General features: G+C 53.7%; 1 protein-coding gene across 6 annotated transcripts in view; it reads left to right on the top strand.

Annotated features, from left to right (window-relative positions):
• The first annotated feature begins 642 nt into the window (after window positions 1-642).
• The window catches only part of SIL1 (SIL1 nucleotide exchange factor), a 92,547-nt gene continuing 87,189 nt past the window's right edge, over window positions 643-6,000 (top strand). For 2 of the 6 annotated variants that reach the window (XM_068205450.1, XM_068205446.1), the window contains exon 1: window positions 644-681. The gene's annotated coding sequence lies outside the window, so the exon portion shown is untranslated. Of the gene's footprint in view, window positions 682-1,961; window positions 2,045-4,808; window positions 4,947-6,000 lie in introns of those variants that run through there. The other 4 variants (XM_068205449.1, XM_068205447.1, XM_068205451.1 and 1 more) reach the window with 4 other exon arrangements.

Raw genomic sequence — 6,000 nt, 5'->3', positions numbered from 1 at the left:
CACGGCTCCGCCCGGCCCGGGACACGGCTCCGCCCGGCGGGCCCAGCCCGGGACACGGCTCCGCCCGGCGGGCCCAGCCCGGGACACGGCTCCGCCCGGCCCGGGACAAGGCTCAGCCCGGCCCGGGACACGGCTCCGCCCGGCCCGGGACAAGGCTCCGCCCGGCCCGGGACACGGCTCCGCCCGGCCCGGGACAAGGCTCCGCCCGGCCCGGGACACGGCTCCGCCCGGCCCGGGACACGGCTCCGCCCGGCGGGCCCAGCCCGGGACACGGCTCAACCCGGCCCGGGACACGGCTCAGCCCGGCGGGCCCAGCCCGGGACACGGCTCCGCCCGGCCCGGGACACGGCTCCGCCCGGCGGGCCCAGCCCGGGACACGGCTCAGCCCGGCGGGCCCAGCCCGGGACACGGCTCCGCCCGGCCCGGGACACGGCTCCGCCCGGCGGGCCCAGCCCGGGACACGGCGGGGCCGGGCCAGGGCCAGGGGGCGGGGCCAAGGGCGCTGCGGGGCGAGCGGGACCGCTCAGGGGGAGTGGCCAAGATCGGGACAGTGCTGATTGGGTATGGCGGGGCCGGGGGCGGGGCCAAGAGCAGGAGCTGGGCCAAGGACGGCGCTGATTGGCTGTGGCGGGGCCGGGGCGGGGCGGTCGGGGCCGGGCGGAGCGTGCGCAGTGCGGAGCGGTGAGTCGGCGTGGGGGGGTCGCGCTGGGCGGTGTTGCTGGCGCCCCGTGAGGGCCGGGCGGTAGCTCCGGGTCGGGGACCCGGGATCCCGGACAGAGCCCTGGTTCCGGCCCCGTGGGCACCGACCGCTGCCTCCCCTGCGCTGCCCTCGCGCGAGCGGCGGCGGCGGTGAGGCCTTGCCGGGGTGGGGCTGCCCGCCGGCCCGGTTCCCCTCAGAGCGGCCGTGGCCGGGCCGATGCGGCCCCGGGGGCTCGGGCAGGCCTGGCAGGACAAGCAGCAGCTGCGGCTGGAGTGTTGCAGCAGGGACCGCAAACGCGGGCCCTGTGAGGGGCACTTAGGCACACAGTCGGGGCAGGACAGGGACCCTTACACTGAAGGGTTTTAAAACAAAAATATTTACGCGTTAGTTTCCCCCAACGGGCACAGTTTGCATCCTGCCTGGGGCATGAGGGTGGGCTGGTTGACCTCTGGCCTACTGTGTGCCCATGCTGCTGTGGAATAAAAACGTGCTGGAAAAATTGGAGTAGCTCTGGGATATTGAAATGGATGTTTCTTCAGGGTGTGGGGCTCTGTAACACGAGGTCTGAATTTTAAAACTGTTTTAATTGTTTTGGTACAAACCTGCATGTGGTTCTCTGGCTGAAGAACTGGTAAAACGATGCATTGCACAAGGCCAGGAAGGGAGTGGTGAGCAAATGGGATTTAGTATATAAACGCTGTTTGGAACGCTGCCTTAAAATATTTAAGTTATGTTTAGAATGTTGATGTTCAGTGGTTGACTAGCACTTGCGTTTAGGAGTGATCTTCAACAGAGCACTGACGCCGCCTGCCTTCAGGAGAGTCTGGGTTTACACCAAGTTCTGTAGACACAATTTCTTAAGGCCGAGTTATTTATTCTGCAGTGTTTTTCTGCTAGAACTAACCCAGTCCAAGTGCGGTGCAGAGGCAGAGCTGCCTGCACCAGTGCTGCTCAGTGTGCCTGCCAAAGGAGGATAATCTGCAGAGGCATTTCTGTGATGGAGCTGTCTGTGGAAGAGGCTGGTCCGTGCACAGCCCAGCAGGAACCTTTTAAGTGCAGATAAGTGTCCAGAGGATGTTAGAAGAAGATGACACGCCCTGTCATTTACTGAACGTGCTGCTGCAGTGTTCCTGCTCCCTGTGATCGTTTGAATTTGTTCTCTGGGAGTAGCATTGTTAAGGGATGGACTTCTAATTTTCTGTCTTTCTTTCTTTTCCTCAACTCTGCCTTAAAATGACCCAGCCTGGTCCACTTTGTTTTTCAGCAGCCTCTAGGGCATTTCTATGGTGGAAGTATCCAAAATACTGTCCCAGAAACTTCAGTGTAGGGGTCCAGCTACCAGAGGTGGGAGAGCAGTGTTGCGAGTTCCTGGAGGCTGCTGTCTGTGTGATCACGTATTTACTAAATTTGAACAGATACAAATACGATTCTTTGGAAGAAATCGGCTGGAAGCAGTGAACTGGTGAATTCCTGGGGAGCTGTCAGAACAGCCTTTGAACTCCCAGTGTTGTCCCTGTGTCCTGAAGCAGCACAAGAGCAGGGCTGGTGCTACTGCCACCGCCTTCTTCATTTTTACAGTGGAGAGTTCCTTTAGCCAGAGCAAAAAAATACCTGGAAAACTTCAGCACCCCCAAACCTGTCTCTGTCTGCTTCTGCTTGGGTTGGGCAGATGGGGCTGAAAGCACAGCAGCCATACCTTGAGAATTTGTGAGGCAGTGGATTATTGGGATCAATTTAGGGATAATAGTCAGCCTTCCACGTGCTAATCCTCTGTGCTACTGACTCCCTCTGTGACTTTTATAACCCACCTCAGCTCTTACACTCAGCGTTCTCCTCTGAGAAATAACGCTTGCCTCGGGCTCGTGAGGGAGGTGAATCAGCTTTAATTAAGATTTGTCGAGCACTTTGTTGATAAGTTCTCAATAGCTGGTTGCTATTTTTTATGAACACGCAGATATTCTTAGCACCTGCAGTGGGAAGTGACACAAGGCTGGGGATCTCTGGAAGCAGCCCTGCGAAGGGAGACGGCGCCTGCTCACCGAGGATCGGATCCATTTTAGCTGTGGTTCATGAGGCAGCTCAGCAAAACCCCAAATCCCTCTGAGTCTTTGGGAAATCTGAAATGTTCGGAGAGCTAAGCCCTGCTTTTGCATGAGATCTGTAGCTTTTGGCCCCTTGCTGGATTTCTCCCAAGCTGCTGGTTGGGTTTGGTGCAGCTGTGTTCTGGTGGCACCGGCTGCTGTCGCCTGCTTTGTAACACCTTGTGGCAATGACTTCAATGGCTTTCAACGACTGTCCCCTCAAATTAAGGTGTCTGGGGTAGGGAGGGTTGGATGATGACCCATGTGGGCTTCAGGCAGTCACAGAGGTGGGTGGGGCTGTGCGGGGTGGGAGGGGAAGAGAGAAGCTGGGAAGCCGTGCCTTCCCCAGGGCAGCATCCCATTCCCTGTTGGCTTCTCTGCTGCAGCAGCGAGGTGGCAAATGAAGCTTGATGAGCTTTGTTTGTGAGGGATAAGGAAGGTGTGAATGAAGACGGTCACACTGGTGCTGGGTCTGTGTTGTGTGGGTGCCCCTCAGCAGGATGAGGAGCTCTGTTGTATTTTGGGGAAGAGAAGGCTGTTCATTTGGCTTTGTCACTGCTGTAGGAGTAGCCAGATGGAGGATGCTAAAATGAAATACAGGGCTGGAACAGCCGCCTTGTCCGTGGCCCTGTCCTGAGCCAGGTGAGAGATACTTGGCTCCAGGGTGGACATTGGTGGATGGTAGTGCAGACCTGGACAGGGCCCAGTTCCCTCTGGGCCTGGATGGAATCCCATTCTCAGAGCCTGACAGCTCATCTAGCTTGCCCTTGCAGCAAACTGAGCAGCCAGTTTGTCTCTTGCCTTCATAGAGCGGGGAGCCCTGTGGCTGGTTGTCCTTGTAAATAAACCCTGTTAAAATCTAAGAGCCGGTACTGGCTCTGGAGGGAGCAGGGATGGAGAAACCCCTCCACAGCTGGTATGGGGCAGCATGTCTTATACTGCTGACTGCTCCTGCTGGCTGCCCAGCCCCTCTGGTTTGTCTGTAACTCGGAGCTGATACCCAGCACGGAGCCCAGAATTGGGTATTTTATGTTCCTGGATCACAGGGTGATGTTCAGCTCTTTGGAGCTGTGGTGTCACAGTGCTGGCACATTTAGTCTGGTCCCTAGTTTTCCCCAGGTTCCCTCTGGAGAGCTTTCCCCTGGACTCTGATCTCTGTTTGTGCTGTTTCCAAGTGCACTTCTTTGCATTGTTCTCCTTGCTTTTCTTTCTATTGATTTGTGGGTGTTTTGGGAACTTTTCTTCAGTTTATCAATTCTGATCATGACCTCCAGAGTGCTTCCAGCTCTTAACTCTTGGGCATCCTTTCAGGTTTTATAAAAGTGCTTCCTCTTTCGTTGTTCAAACGATTAATGGAAAGGTTGAACAGAAGCAGACCTGGGCTGAGCTCCCAGGGCCCATACACAAGGATTTCTCTTGTGGTGACAGGGAATTGCTGATAGCTACCCCTCAAGTGTGTGGGGTTGAGTTGCTTTGGTTGGTCTTTTTTTCCTTAGTTAGTAATGAGCCCTGGGCCTCATGAAGGTGATCTTGCCCAGACCCATCTCCTCTGGCTTTTGAAAGCATCAGATTGGTAGAGTGAAAAGCCTGCTTTGTTAGAGGTGTGATGGGCAGGTCTCTGTAGTGGGGGATTGTGCTCTCCTTCTGAAGGCTGAGGGGATTTTTAAGAGCTTTCATGAACGTCGTTCACCTTGGGCTTCTTGCTGACACTTACTGGGACTGGCACAGCTCCGAGGCAATCCTCAGCCCTGCTTCCCACTCAGAGCTGCCTCAGCAGTGGGCTGTGCATGGGGGCAGCTGTGTCCAGCATCTCCTGCTCCCCTTTTCTCTCCATAGGTCTCTCCTCACTGAGAGTTGGACTTGTCTATATGTGGCTAAGATAGCAAAAATACATTTTTATCCTCAAGCAATCCCAAGTTCCTTGTGTGGTTGCTCTTCTCAGGAAAAGAGAAAGCTACTTGCTCTGGAGAAATTAATGACACTCAGTTTTATTCCTAGATAGTGTGTCACGGTGGGTGTGGTTGCAGGATACCTCATTGCACCAGGCCTTTGCTGTCACCTCAGTGCCAACTGCTTAAGGAAGAGGAGTTACTTGAGCTGAAATAGATTTCACTGGAGCAAACATCTCTGCCCAAGCAAGACCGGCTCTACCCTCCCTGAGTTCTGTGAGTACTGAGCTGCTGGGCTCAGCTGCCTAAAGTTTAAGAATTGGTCCTTTTCTGAAGTGCTCTTCCACCTGCTATTCCATCTTTGCACATGGGTCTAACTGTGGGGTGAAATTTGGGCCCCACCGAATTTAAGGACAACAGAGGATTCCTCAGTGGTGTTTATGTCTTCCTCCTCTCCAGGCTGGTAACTTGTGGTACCCAGCTGTTCACTCCAGCTGTGCTTCAGGGACACCATCAACAGGATGGAGACACTGTGCCCTCTTTGTTGTCCTGTATTGGTCCACGGCTGATGGTAGAGTCATGGAATATTCTGAGTTGGAAGGCATCTACAAGCATCATTGTGTTCAACTTGGTGGATGCCCTGACCTAATTTCAGTCCCAGGGGAGAAAATTCAGTCTCCCTAAAACATTCCTATGGCTTCTGTTGGATTCTTCCTCACTTTTTTTCCAGGGGGCTGTGTGCTGTAGTTAAGTATGGATGGAAAGGTTGTGTTCCACTCTGGATTACAGCTGAATCTCAGTGGTGGATAAATTGTCTAGTTTGCAAAGCCCTTTGGGCTTCATGGGCTGCAGGAAGCTGTATTTTATTCTAGATGTGTGTTTGCTGATAATTCTATAGGATTTGCAGACAGCAGGTTGTAAGAGCCCTGATTATTCTGGTTCCCTGTGCAGTCAGACTCTGCCCAAATAATTCAAGTGCCTGCTGCAGAGAGAGGGAAAGGAAGATGGAAGGATGATTTAGAAATCTCTGGAGTAGATGGGAAGAAGATGCCGATGTTGATCTGAAAGAGATACCAAGCCACATATATGCCTTTAAACATCTAAATAAAAGTTAGGATTTTTAAATGGTTGCCTACTTTAAACTCAAATAATTCCTTTAACGAGAGGTTTTAAAGGTTTAACCTAATTTTAGAATTTTTATTTAAAGTGTACTTCCATAAAATTAACTTTTTGAATGCAGAATGCTTTACTGTCTTCCGTGCTGGTGCTCATCTGCAAGGAATCTCTGCACAGTTATTTCTTATGTACCAGTTAAATCTATCAGCCAACA

The sequence above is a fragment of the Anomalospiza imberbis genome, chromosome 15, assembly GCF_031753505.1.
Source record: "Anomalospiza imberbis isolate Cuckoo-Finch-1a 21T00152 chromosome 15, ASM3175350v1, whole genome shotgun sequence".
NCBI lineage: Eukaryota > Metazoa > Chordata > Aves > Passeriformes > Viduidae > Anomalospiza > Anomalospiza imberbis.
This window is presented reverse-complemented; position numbering and strand designations above follow the sequence as displayed.